Source organism: Schistocerca cancellata, chromosome 4 (genome assembly GCF_023864275.1).
Source record: "Schistocerca cancellata isolate TAMUIC-IGC-003103 chromosome 4, iqSchCanc2.1, whole genome shotgun sequence".
Lineage (NCBI taxonomy): Eukaryota > Metazoa > Arthropoda > Insecta > Orthoptera > Acrididae > Schistocerca > Schistocerca cancellata.
This window is the reverse complement of record NC_064629.1, coordinates 376,639,421-376,654,279: the sequence shown is the minus strand read 5'-3', so window position 1 is coordinate 376,654,279 and position 14,859 is coordinate 376,639,421. Positions and strand designations below refer to the sequence as shown.

At 44.1% G+C, this 14,859-nt stretch overlaps 1 pseudogene; it reads right to left on the bottom strand.

Annotated features, from left to right (window-relative positions):
* Positions 1-3,425: 3,425 nt before the first annotated feature.
* LOC126185966 (5S ribosomal RNA) lies at positions 3,426-3,543 on the bottom strand (annotated as a pseudogene).
* Positions 3,544-14,859: the final 11,316 nt, after the last annotated feature.

Here is a 14,859-nt window from a genome sequence, read left to right as displayed (position 1 = left end):
TGGAAATGGAAGAGGATGTAGATGAAGATGAAATGGGAGATATGATACTCCGTGAAGAGTTTGACAGAGCATTGAAAGACCTGAGTCGAAACAAGGCCCCCGGAGTAGACAACATTCCATTAGAACTACTGACAGCCTTGGGAGAGCCAGTCCTGACAAAACTCTACCATCTGTTGAGTAAGATGTAAGAGACAGGCGAAATACCTTCAGACTTCAAGAATAATATAATGATTCCAATCCCAAAGAAAGCAGGTGTTGACAGATGGGAAAATTACCGAACTGTCAGTTTAATAAGTCACAGCTGCAAAATACTAACGCGAATTCTTTACAGACGAATGGAAAAACTGATAGAAGCCGACCTCGGGGAAGATCAGTTTGGATTCCGTAGAAATGTTGGAACACGTGAGGCAATACTGACCCTACGACTTAACTTAGAAGAAAGATTAAGAAAAGGCAAACCTACGTTTCTAGCATTTGTAGACTCAGAGAAAGCTTTCGACAATGTTGATTGAAATACTCTCTTTCAAATTCTGAAGGTGGCACGGGTAAAATACAGGGAGCGAAAGGCTATTTACAATTTGTACAGTTATATGAGTCGAGGGGTATGAAAGGGAAGCAGTGGTTGGGAAGGGAGTGAGACAGGGTTGTAGCCTATCCCCGATGTTATTCTATATGTATATTGAGTAAGCAATAAAGGAAACAAAAGAAAAGTTCGGAGTAAGTATTAAAAGCTATGGAGAAGAAATATAAACTTTGAGGTTCGCCGATGGCATTGTAATTCTATCAGAGACAGCAAAGGACTTGGAAGAGCAGCTGAACGGAATGGACAGTGTCTTGAAACGAGGGTGTAAGATGAATATCAACAAAAGCAAAACGAGGATAATGGAATGTAGTCGAATTAAGTCGGGTGATGCTGAGGGTATTAGATTAGGAAATGAGACACTTAAAGTAGTAACGGAGTTTTGCTATTTGGGGAGTAAAATAACTGATGATGGTCGAAGTAGAGAGGATATAAAACGTAGACTGGCGATGGCAAGAAAAGCGTTTCTGAAGAAGAGAAATTTGTTAACATCGAGTATAGATTTAAGTGTCAGGAAGTCGTTTCTGAAAGTATTCGTATGGAGTGTATGTAAGTGAAGCGTGGACGATAAATAGTTTAGACAAGAAGAGAATAGAAGCTTTTGAAATGTGGTGCTACAGAAGAATGCTGAAGATTAGATGGGTAGATCACATAAATAATGAGGAGGTATTGAACAGAATTGGGGAGAAGCGGAGCTTGTGGCACAACTTGACTAGAAGAAGGGATCGTTTGGTAGGACATGTTCTGAGACATCGAGGGATCACCGATTTAGTATTGGAGGGCAGCGTGGAGGGTAAAAATCGTAGAGGGAGACGAAGAGATGAATACACTAAGCAGATTCAGAAGGATGTAGGCTGCAGTAGGTACTGGGAGGTGAAGAAGCTTGCACAGGATAGAGTAGCATGGAGAGCTGCATCAAACCAGTCTCAGGACTGAAGACCACAACAACAACCGAAACTAAATCGACTATTACAGGGTTGCCAAACAAATCTTGTGATGTTGCTAAGTCACAGCTTTTGAATAGCAGTAACCTATTCTTGTGTGGCGCTCAAAATCTCACTCTAGTGGTGCTACCCAAATCTTGCTACCTGTCTTCTGTGCCGGACATTAACTCGAGGGCAGGCTTCAGTCAACGCACGTACAGAATACATCACAGAGTTTACATCTATTCTGCCTGATGATTACAATTATCTGAGTATGTATAATACCACAGAAGCAATGTAAATCTAAGTAAAGTATCCTGTGATTTATGTAATTGTATTACTATATGTTTATATGCTATCTGTGTAATGGGGACATAGTTGCATCATGATAATTCTCAAAGATGGAAGTTTCGGGATGATCTGTACATATGGTAAGGATACTTTAGCTGTATTTCTAGGATTGCAAAACATCGAAATCGGCCATTGTCTCGACTTTTGGCAGTTCTGCTAAGAACTTCATCATGTAAGGTCGAGTCAGTGATTCGCAAGTGTGTCGCAGACAGAAAGAAGTCTGAAGAACTGCTTTACACCATTGGAAAAGAAAAGGTCACAATAAAAAGTAAACACCAACATTTCAGTTACTGTAGATACGTTACTACTCAAGTATTACTGGGGATATATATCCGCTGTTATCTTACAGCAGTTGATAAAAGTTCCTCAGATTTGTAATCTGCCAAATGTCATATTTTTTCGCTTTGTGAGACAATATAAACATCAGATGTAAGTTGCATAATTGTGTAAAAGGCAGATAGAACTGTAGTCAACCAAGCAGCTTAATCTATTTGTCCTTTAAGACAATATAGCCCGCATCTCGTGGTCGTGCGGTAGCGTTCTCGCTTCCCACGCCCGGGTTCCCGGGTTCGATTCCCGGCGGGGTCAGGGATTTTCTCTGCCTCGTGATGGTTGGGTGTTGTGTGCTGTCCTTAGGTTAGTTAGGTTTAAGTAGTTATAAGTTCTAGGGGACTGATGACCATAGATGTTGAGTCCCATAGTGCTCAGAGCCATTTGAACCATTTTTTAAGACAATATGAGTGATGTTTGATCATTAATTTTGACATTTGTGTGATAGGACATTAACGTCATCATATCTTCAATCATTGTTTTATGACGGCGCTAGGGTAAGTGCGCCTTAGCAGTTGCCCTTACAAATGCTACTGTTTCTGCTGCCGTTATTTACCTGTGGTTGTAAGGACATACCGGCTTTCTGGATTGGTTATGAAGGCCTAAAGTAAACGAAGTAGTGAATATAGGAGTCTGCATAATTTAATATACAACAACTACCACCGTCACACCTTAGAAAAAGATCCGGCGGAGAACCCGAGAAAATTCTGTTCCTATGTAAAATCGCTGAGTAAGTCTAAGGCTTCCATTCAGTCACTTGTTGCCTAGTCTGGTGTGACAGCAAAAGACAGAAAAACGAAAGCCGAAGTTTTAAATTCCGTGTTTAAAGAAACGTTCACGCAGGACGATCGTACAAAAATACCGTCGTTTGACCGTCGCGTCCCGTATGGACGACATAGCAATAAGCATCCGTGCCGTAGACAATAAACTGAAAGAACCGAAAAGAAATAAGTCGCCAGTCCGGATGGAATCCCAATTCAGTTTTACGAAGAGTACTCTACGGAATTATCCCCTTACTTCTAAACTAAAAAAACTCCTCCCGCACAGGCCATGAAGCCCCAAAGGTACCGACCAGCCGCCGTTTCATCCTCGGCCCACAGGTGTCACTGGATGCGGATATGGAGGGGCATGTGGTCAACACACGGCTCTCCCAGCCGTATGTCAGTGTCCGAGACCGGAGTCGCTACTTCTCAATCAAGTAGTTCCTCAGTTTGCCTCACAAGAGCTGAGTGCACCCCGCTTGCCAACAGCGCTGGGCAGACCGGATGGTCACCCATCCAAGTGCTAGCCCAGCCCGACAGCGGTTAACTTCGGTGATCTGACGGGAACAGGTGTTACCACTGTGGCAAGGTCGTTGGCCATCCCCTTACTTAGCTTGCATTTATCACCTATCTCTCGTCCAGCGCAGAGCCTCAAGCGACCAGAAAAAAGGGCAGGTCATTCCTGAATACAAGAAGGGTAAAGGGACGAATCAGCAATATTACAGACCAACATCCTTAACATCGGTTTGTTGCAGAATTCTGGAACATAACGTCGTTAACATTGCTGAAGATTTCGTGCATTAACAATGATTTCGGTGTAAACAATGCGTAACGGATCGCTGTGATAGGATCGCTTCTCATTCGCATCAGGTTACATTTTTGTACATTTACAGCCAGCTGCCAGTCATCGCATCTACTAGAAATTTTGTCTGGCATCTTGTATCAACCTACAAGGAAGGAAACCGGAAGTTCGATACAGCATTAGTAGTGTCCTGCTTGGCATAGTCACGTCGTTTAAATACCTGGGTGTAAGGTTGTAGAGCGATATGAAATGGAACGTAGGACTGTGGTATGGAAGACAAATGATCGACTTCGGTTTATTGGGAGAATTTTAGGTAAATGTTGTTCATCTGTAAAGGAGACCGCATATAGGACGCTATGTGACATCTTCTTGAGTACTGCTCCAGTATTTGGGAGTCGCACCAGGTTGGATTAAAGGAAGACATCCAAGTAATTCAGAGGATGGCTGCTAGATTTGTTATCTGTAGGTTCGAACAACATGCAAGTTTTACGGAGATGCTTGGGAAAATTAAATGGGAATCGCTGGATGGGAGCCTACGTTCTTTTCGAGGAGTGCTTTTGAGAAAATTTAGAGTACCGTCATTTAAAGTTAACTGCAGAACAATCCTACTGCCGCCAACATATATTTCGTGTAAGGACCACTAAGATGAGATACGAAAAAAATGAAATGAAATGATCGTGTGACATTGTTGGACGGGAGGTCCGAACTGGGAAAGTTCGGCCGCCGGGTTGCAAGTCTTATTTCAGGTGACGCCACATCGGGCGACTTGCTTGTCGGGCATGATGAGATGATGACGAGAACAAGACAACACCCAGTCCACGGGCGGAGAAAATCCCCAACTCTGCCGGGAATGGAGCCCGGGCCCGCTGCATGGTAGGCAAGCACGTTACCACACAGCAAAGCAGGGGGGACAAGATACGAGAAATTATGGCTCATACTAAGGCATATAGATAGCCCTTTTTCCCCGATCCATTTGCGAGTGGAACAGGAAAGAAAACGACTAGTGGTGGTACAGGGTACCCTCCGCCACACACCGTATGGTGGCTTGCGGAGTATGTATGTAGATATATATGTAGTGTAACTGATAGTTTTACCTTCGCGGCACGTAATCCAGTGTCGCTTTCAGCTCTAGTATTTTCTTTACTTTGAGAAATACAGTGTGGTTTCTACTCAGTGGCGGAATTAACGGGGGGAACCATGATGCTCAGCCAGGAGAGGGGTTGGGGGCTGGGTGGCCAGAAAATGACAACTTAATATTTTTCTAAGATCAAATTTGCCTCACATTAATTATTTTGAAGAGGTAGTTAATAATTTTACAAAACAGAATGTAAGAAAAAAATTAATTTTTTTCTCATTTGTCATTTGAATAAAATTTTATCATTTTTGTACAAATTTCTGATTTAACTCCTGTTGTGGGTCTGATTCAACCCCTGTTGTTGTGGTGGTTTCAGTCCGAAGACAGGATTGACGCATCGCTCCATGCTAATCTATCATCTCTGAATAACAGCTGCAGCCGACATCCATTTGAACCTGCTTACTGTATTCATGCCTGGGTCGCCCTCTACAATTTTTACCCGTCAAACTTCCTTTCATTACCAGAATCACTTTTCCTCGATGCCTCAGGATGTGTCCTTTCTGTCGACCTCTCGGTATGCCATCTGATGCTCTCCCGGTGTCTTTCTAACTTGTAGAATTCTCGGGTGTCTGCCAGGTCACATTGTAAGTTCTCAAAAAAATTTAAGCGAGCAGAATTGTTTCTATCTTCAAGTGGTTATTGATGACTACTGCTCTGCTAGGGCCGGTGTCATATATTCGTTGACTGTTTCCCCCTCCATCACTCCGCTTCTGACGCTGTCCGTGCAGCCGCCACGGTGGGTGGTGATGGCTGTGGATGTGGCAATATCTGGCTGAAAACTGCGGCCCTCAGTCTCTACATTCTGTGAACCTCACTAGACGGGAACGCTTTGCTTTTAATCGCCTCAATGCAGGGTTCCACGCCTAACTCATTACACTATATTTGTTAATGAGACCGTCTTGAACCTTAATTTCAAACACCTCTTTAATCACTCACTCGCAGAAGAAAGAAGATTGCCTAAATAACGTAGTTTTGAATCTTCAAGGCAGATTAAAACTGTGTGCCGGACTGGGATCGAACTCGTGACCTTTGCCTTTATCGGGAAAGTGCTCTACCAATTCAGGTACCTGAGCAAGACTCACGATCTGTCGTCACAGTTGTACTTCTGCCAGTGCCTCATCTCCTAAACCTGTGAGGACAGTTTGTGCGTCGTGCTAGGATAGCTCAGTTGGCAGAGCACGTGCTCACGAGAGGTAAAGTTCCTAGGTTCGAGTCGCACTCTCGCACACACTTTTAATCCTCCAGGAAGTTTCGTATCAGCGCACACTCCGCTGCAGAGCGAAAAATTCGTTCTGGTATCTCAGTTTTGTTGTAATCTACAGTAGGGGCAAGTTTTATAGTACTGTCGACGAAGGCTGAATTTTGTGATCTGTGGCGTCTATGTTCACAGCAGGTCTCTACTGTGCGTACAGATTCCCATTTGTATACCATGCATCACTGTCGGGTGGTTTCTTTAATTTTTTCTTTTTTTTAGAAACTGTCTATGGACCATTCGTACCACTTGGCACGTACCTGTCTAAGAAGTAGTGTATAATACTCCTAATTCTCCTATTCTTTTCTGTTTATGGTCAATATTTTCAGTCAGACAAAGGAACGTTCGATGTTGAAGCGCAGGTAATCTGAAATCTGTTTCGTGTCGACTTACTACGCAGAAGCATCTTACTACCAGTCTCAGTATTCCTATTGACTCTCAGTGTCCGAAAGAACAGTTACCATCTTCATATCGATAAGGTTTACCAGCCAATGATATTCTTCAGTGCGGATCCACTCACATTGTTCAAACTCTTACGGGAATCGGTAGATTGACTGTCGCGAGCAATGAGTATAGTGGGTAGGGGCACTGCAAATGTAGTGTGTGGACAGTAAGCTGGAAATGTGGGTCTCACGTGAAGCGTGCCAGAGATAAGTCCGTGCAGTCGCACTGTCCTCTGTGTCCTCAATGGCTCTGCCGACGCGGTAGCTCAGCGTGTTCGGTCAGAGAGATAGCTGCCCCCTGAAAAAACTGGGTGAAAAAAATCCGACACGGTAGCTCAGAGTGTTCGGTAGGAGGGCTAGCAACCCTCTGTAAGAAAAAAAATAAAAATAAAATAAAAAACTGAGTGAATAGATCAACAACGAACTTCAACGGGTGTCATGGGACGTCCGCTCCGAACAAAGGCAACGAACGTTAACGTACAAAATGAGATTTTTTTAAAAAGAAGTCAGATAGAGCGTCTGCCATGTAAGTAATAAATTCTGGGTTTGAGTCCCGGTCGGGACACACATTTTCAACTGTCCCCGTTGATATTTACCAACACCAGTAAGCAGCTAATGGTCACGATTTCATTGTAATTTCGCTTATCACTTCAGTCTCCCATGTCATCGAACTACAGATTTCGTTGCTGTTCACTTCTGGATTCAGCCAGCTTTCTACTAACGAAATTATGTAGTGTTATTATCCTTTACAAGCCGGATTAGTTGAGAGATAATTCCATGGTTTCACTTGCTAATAGATAATAATATATTAATATTTTCTTTCTCTGACTCGCAACAACGAATGCTATCCTCTGTAATTAATGGAGCTGATGATATATTCATCTCCGAAAAAGTACAATTTTTTATCAGGCGTATGCAGAGTTTTCTCGGTCCTTAAAAACCACATGCGCACTCCGAATGTACACTGCCACAGGAGTAATTGCTTGGTGGGCGTAGTAAAGGCCTGAACTATTGGGGGGGGGGGGGGAGGGGGGGGCGACGAGAGGGAGATACTTCATTTCACCTCTATATAGCATATTTCGAAAACTCCACATCCAAACCAGAGGAGCACTAGGGATTCTGAGAATTATGCTGCAAAACACTATCTCAGATTGCACACCATGTGTCTTCGCCACTTCATCCAGCCGTCTGTAGGAACCGACTGAGGATGGCCTCTGCAACCATGCATGTGCTATTCGTGACGACATGAGGCGCTACTTGCAGTCAACTCCATCGACTGCGGTCAATAGCCGCTGGAAGTGGCTCCTCTACATCTCGGACAAGACCTCATGGAAGACATACATAGTGATCACTGATCTTCCCTCCCAGTCTGACTGCTACTTCCCTAAGCAGCTCCCATCACTCGACTAATGTTGGCGGTCCTAGTGACCAGCAAACAAAATTTCTGTGCTTGATTCTGCCTTCGAGAGATATTGGCCCTGGCTGTCGTTGGTGGCTCGAATGTGCTTTCAGCAAAAGGCAAGGCAACACAAGGAACTCCTTGAGTGCGAGGTAGCAAGCTCAGTCTTTAGTAAGAGTGTTGTGTTAACAACTATGTTAGGAAAAATATTAGCTGCTAATGACTCAGCATGTTCATCAGGAAGGTGACAGGAAATGAGCGTCCGGGAAGTGCAGATATCAACGTTCTATGGGATGTATGTATTACGCTTCACAAAATGAACATCATCGACATTCAAAAAATATTCAGAAAAAAACATTAACTTACACCGTGAACACCGAATGAAAAATGGCGCACCGTCAAGTTCGAAGGCGAACTCCTTGGGAGTTACAAACTGTGCAGGACGTTGAGCTAGGTATTCAATGTTAAAGAACGTGTATGGAATCATACTGGTGTAAAGAAGTGATGAGAACTGATAGAATGTGATAGCATGTAGCTGAATGCAGAACAGTTTTTCGTGGAGCTTATTGAGAAACTGGCTTTCCTTCAATGCATAGATGCAGATCGTGCGATAATATATTTTATAGGCACGGAAAAAACAAAATCCAGGGGTTGAATTTGTATAGTGGTTCCAGGTGGTATCAATTGATAAGTCACAAGCTTTTCAGGAGGGATGATTTTTATATGCAGACTAGAAATCGAGCAAAAGCAAGTTATTTTGCCCAGCTATTGGCCAAAAGTAGTGATCATACCATAGTTGCAGTTCGCCTACGTCCATTTTCCCACCCTTGCTTGCTGTGACGTGAGTATTTCCTACTGCCCTCACAATATCACGCACACGAGAAAGAACCGTAGGGGACAGAACACCTCCAGCTTCTCGCAGCACAATAAATAACTTTCCATTCAATTTACCCTCCAGATTAACAGTCGACATAATTCGATACGAATGCATTAAGGCACTAATCTTTATACAATTCTGTTGGTATCTCTGATTTCCAGGGTTCCTTTCATATGTTTCCTCTCCAAATACCAATTGGTCAGAGTTGAAAATAAATTCCTTACTGAACGATTGAATAATCGTTCATCTCATCCACAAATTTTTGAGCCGATTCCGCAGTCTGCTATGCATCGTCAATTTCACGCTTTATTTGAAATTTCGTCATCTGACGTCTTCCAATTCTGTGGCACTGTTTGAAGTTATGTAACCATCCACGCTTTCCTTGAAATCACTGTAATCTATGTCGCATGGAATTTGATGTCCGTAAGGTAGTAGGTAACTATTATGCACAGCCTGTAAATTGTATCGAGTATCTTTCAAACGCGCAAACACTACTTTTTGTATAAGTGTACCTTGTCCTCCTTTGAATAACTGTAGTTTTTCTTATGCACTACACGGTCATATTTCTGCAAGCTTATTAGAAATCCGTCCATCATTGTTCTTTTACCACGCTGCGGATGATCTTCCACGTACAGAATTATGTTTACTACCCGCTCCTTGGAAAACGATTGTCCTTTACTACGCTTCACTGGAGATGAGATTTGTGGCTCCCTGTTCGACAAGGATGATGAACTGCATGGCTCGACACCTGTTTGAATATCACTTTCACTTGTTAATCAGGTATCGCCATAATTGTACTCCTCGTGAACATTGTCCGCTCAGTCGAGCGTATACGATACCACACATTCAACCGACTCATCTTGCAGAAACACTAATATTCAATCTGCCATTTCTTTCTCACTCTGCGAAATTCCTTGGGTTCCTTTCTAACGAAATGTCGGCTGTTGTTGTAAATATAATGCAATGTTTCTTTGTTTATCATTGCCATTGCTCTGTTTGTGTTAAAACCGCTAGCATTACAGCACTGTTTTGAGTTACTCATCAACTAAACAGTTCAACTACTTATTATGTAAATTGAAGAAGAAAAAGAAGGAAGAAGAAGAAGAAGAAAAGGGGAGGGGAGAAAGGGAAGGGAAGGAATTGGTGATATCAGCTACATCGGAACTTGGTTCGGAATCGGTAGCGACGAGTGAAAAATTTGTGCCAGAGTGTGACTCGAACCCAGGATCTCCTGCTCGCTTGGCAATTCCGTTAACCACTGCGCCACCCGGACACAGCATTGATCGCAAATGCGTGGACTATCACGACGCGCTCCCCAGCCAGCCCACATTCCCACGTGGCGCCACCTATCCACAGTCCCCGTCAATGTCCTACATGCTCGCTAATTTTTTTGATTCCCACTTGAAGGTCGAACGTTAATGTGCATCCTCACTGAAGGTTGTAAATTCATAAGCCATCGAAGCGAATCGATTATATAAATGCGTGGTGTCTGTTCTGTCGGACATGTCCGAAAGAACAGACACCATGCATTTATTAATCGACTCAGACATGTCCGAAAGAACAGACACCACGCATACATATAACAGTTCAACTCCGCTCCTTGGCCACCATCCAGCAGAAAGCTCATTCCTGCCTCCGCCTTCTGAAACTCCTGTCTGTCCGGACATGGGGATTGCATCCTTCTATCGTCCTCCACACCTACAAATCCCTCATCCGTCCTATCCTCTGTTAAGCCAGCGTTGCCTGGATCTCCACACTCACCCGCTTTTACAAGGCCCTCCAAATCCTCGAACGCCATGCACTCTGCCTTGCCTTCCGTATCCGCCTTCCTTCCCCCACTCGGCTCCTGTATGAACTCATCCCCTTCCCCCACCTCCTCCAGTTCCTCCAACATTTCTGCGTCCTTTACATTGTCTGCAGGCTTGATCCCCCCCACCCTCTGGTTTCCTCCTTCCTCTCCACCCCCCGCCCATTGCCGCGCCTCTATCCCTGTATCCCTTCCTCTCTCCACCTCCACACCCTCCATCTCCTTCACCAGGGCAACTTCCAGCGCCTCCCCCTCCTGGATGATGAACTTCGCCGTGACATCTACCCTTCCTTCCAACTATAACCTGGCCTTGTCCCCCCCCCCCCCCACAGGGCCTCCTTTTTCCTCTCCCCTCCTTCCCCCAGACCGGATTTTCCTCCTTCCCCCCCCCCCCCCCCCGAGACCCTGCAGCCCATCCTTGCCTCTCTCCTTCCCACATCCCTCCCTACCTGGCCCTCTTCAGCGCGCCTCCCACCCATCTCCCCCCTCTCTTCCCCTCCTTCCCTCCCTCCCACCCTTCTTCCAGTCTCCCTCATCTCCTTGCGCCTGGCAGATCCTCCGTTTTGATCATCGTCAGTGTGCCACGTCAGTGTTGTGTTTAGTGCTGTTTCTCCTGTGCGTCAAGAGGTGTGATTTTAATTGTGTGCTGGCCTTGTACTTAGTGTCACTGTCAGTGTTTGTTGTGTGCTACGCCATCAGTCGATACTTTTATGCTCCGGTCATACTGTGCCTTGTGTTCTTTTAATTGTCCCAGTGTGTGGTTTTTTGTGCGCGCTACTTTTTTACGGTTTTTATCTCCATTTTACAGTCGCCCCTTTTTTTTGTCTATTGCCATCCATGATGTTCCCCCTTTTTATATCTATGTTCACCATGTTTTCTCCTTTGTATATTTTTAAATGTCTTCTATTGCTTACTCTATGTCTTTCGGCTGAAGAGCATCGCATATGCTGCTGCCAGCCAGTCCCGATGGGGAATTGACATACAATAAAGAAAAAAAAAAACTCCTTGGCCTAATGCTGTGCTCACCATTTGATACCTCCAGTCCTACTGCCTGTTGCCATTAGCAGCCAATATTGTGGTTTCATGACAGACAATCTGTAGGGCGTCGAAAGCCGTAAACATCATTGGCTTTCTGCGACCTCGCACTCAAGGGGTTCCTTGTCAGATCTGTCTTTAAGGGATAATGGGACAGCCATGCGAGCAGTACCTACTTTCGTCTTCCGCCCATGTGTGCAGAACCAAATGGTTCAAATGGCTCTAAGAACTGTGGGACTTAACATCTGAGGTCATCAGTTCCCTTGACTTAGAACTACTTAAACGTAACTAATCTAAGGACATCACACACATCCATGCCAGAGGCAGGATTCGAACCTGCGACCGTAGCAGCAGTGCGGTTCCAGACTGAAGCGCCTAGAACCGCTAGGCCACAGCGGCCGGCTGTGCAGAACCCTGCCGCTGTTTGCGATCAGATGAGTGTGATTCGGCCAGGCTAGACTTACTGGAAGGTGCTGGTACACATCTGATGCCCAGCACCACTGAAGGCGCCACATCTTTCGCCGCTGGTGTCACAACGCCACTGCAACTACTGGCTATCATCTGAAATATGTCGCCAACGAAACTTCCAACAGCATGCATGCACCATAGACGCAGCCACTGTCTATCTGTTCTCGTGTTCAGCTGTCCAACAATAAATGTACTACTAACCCCAGTGTCTGTAGACACAATCAAAGTACTGCCGCTGTGCTGCTCCTACACTACAAAGTAATCTCACGCGGCATTAATGATCCGAAAAAAGCACTCTTAATAACATTGTTAAAACAGATTAATAAGCAATTACTTTTCAATTCTCAAAAGCAGACAGGAGAACTACCAAACTAAAGATGTGACTATTTGCAAAGTACTCAAATCCAAATCGATTACGGTGGTGACAGCATTTTGATAGCGCGAAACTATACTACAAAACCAGATGATGCTATATTAACGTTAGTAAAATGTGTAAACAGGTAGAGAAATAGACAGCGCTATTCAACGTAGACAGTTAAGAAGCAGCTAATAATCAGCTCCAAGTAGAAGCACGCAATAAAACTACCAAACTCGACGTCCTAAACAAACTATGTATTGCTATTCGTACTGCTGATGCAGGCTGTCTGTTCTTACGGCTGGAGCACAACTATCTGTTCGATTCACTATCATGGAATTAAATAAAGGTACTTAACATTTCTGAGGTGCTTTTAACGAAACTGTCATCTTCACAGGATTTCTGTCAGTTAATGCTGCCTATTAATACCTGTCTTTCTTATTTTTGTAGAGCACAAAAAGTGACAATCAGCAAACACCAGCTACTGTGGACAACAACGAAACGGTGAGTACATTCTGCGTGTACCAGTTCATATTAATACATTCTCTATTTATAGAGGCCTCTATAGGTTAATAATTTATCAGCATCCGTAGACGAGATACCAGTCACTGTCTATATTTACCTGCATTCAAATGCTCAACGAGAAGTATATGACTTTCCCAAGCAGTCGCTAGATACAGTGTATTCGCTGCTTCTGGCTAACACTTACTCGCCAAGGACTACACCAATCCAACTCTGGCACTTCGATAGCGTGACACAGTAGTAGTAGTAGCAGAAGTTTTATTCATAGTTCATTTTTACAAGGTTATTGGACCTGTCATAGGGTTTCAATTTAAGGACAACAAAAATAACGTAGTTCACATATACAGGCTTTCGCATACTTGCAAATCTAATTTGACAAGGATGGGACAGGTAGTCGACCTCGTCTTTAAAGTAGGGACAATCCCGGCATTTACCTGAAGTAACTTAGGGAAACCACGAAAAGCCTAAATGAGGATTGCTGGTTGATGACAGGAGCCTCTACCCTCCCGAATATAAGGCCAAGCTATTTAAAACGGTCCTTCCTCATTCGGTTTATCCGCAGAGTTTAATATTGTTTTCCAAAGAGGTTTTTTGAATCATCAGTCTTCTGACTGGTTTGATGCGGCCCGCCACGAATTCCTCTCCTGTGCCAACCTCTTCGTATCAGAGTCGCACTTGCTACCGACGCCCTCAATTATTTGCTGGACGTATGCCAATATCTGTCTTCATTTACTGTTTTTACCCTCTACAGCTCCCGTTAGTACCAAGGAAGTTATTCTCTGATGTCTTAACAGATGTCCTATCATCTTGTCCCTTCTTCTTGTCAGTGTTTTCCATATACTTCCTTCCCTCTCCGATTCTGCGCACAACCCCCTCCCCCCTCCATTCCTTACCTTATCAGTCCACCTAATTTTCAACATTTGTCTGTAGCACATCTCAAATGCTTCGATTCTCTCCTGTTCCGATTTGCCCACAGTCCACGTTTCACTACCATACAATGCTGTGCTCCAAGCAAACTTTTTTTTTAATGGCTCAAAGCACTATGGGACTTAACATCTGAGGTCATCAGTCCCCTAGACTTAGAACTACTGAAACCTAACTAACCTAAGGACATCACACACATCCATGCCCGAGGCAGGATTCGAACCTGCGACCATAGCAGCAGCGCCGTTCCGGACTGAAGCGCCCAGAACCACTCGGCCAGAGCGGCCGGTTCAAGCAAACATTCTCAGACATTTCTATCTCAAATTAAGGCGTATGTTTGCTACTAGTAGACGTCTCTTGGCGAGGAATGCCCTTTTCGCCAGTGCCAGTCTCCTTTCGATGTCTTCCTTGCTCTGTCCGTCACAGGTTATTTTGCTGCCTAGGTAGCAGAATTCCTTAACGTCATCTGCTTCGTGACCATTAATCCTGGTGCTAAGTTTCTGGCTGTTCTCATTTTTGCTACTTCTCATTACTTTCGTTTTCCTTCGATTTACTCTTAGTCCATATTGTGTACTCATTAGACTGTTCATTCTATTCAGCAGAGCCTGTAATTCTTCTTCACATTCACTGAGACTAGCAATTTCATCAGCATATCTTATCATTGGTAGCTTTTCACCTTGAATTTTAATTCCACTCTTGAATTTTTATTTCCGTCGTTGATTCTTCGATGTACAGATTGAACAGTAGGGGCGAAAGACAACGTCCCTCTCTCACACCCTTTTTAATCCGAGCACTTTGGCCTTGGTATCCACTCTTAGTTTTTGTACATGTTGGTTCTTATACATGTCGTATATTACCCGTCTTTCCCTATAGCTTACCCCTATTTTCCTCAGAA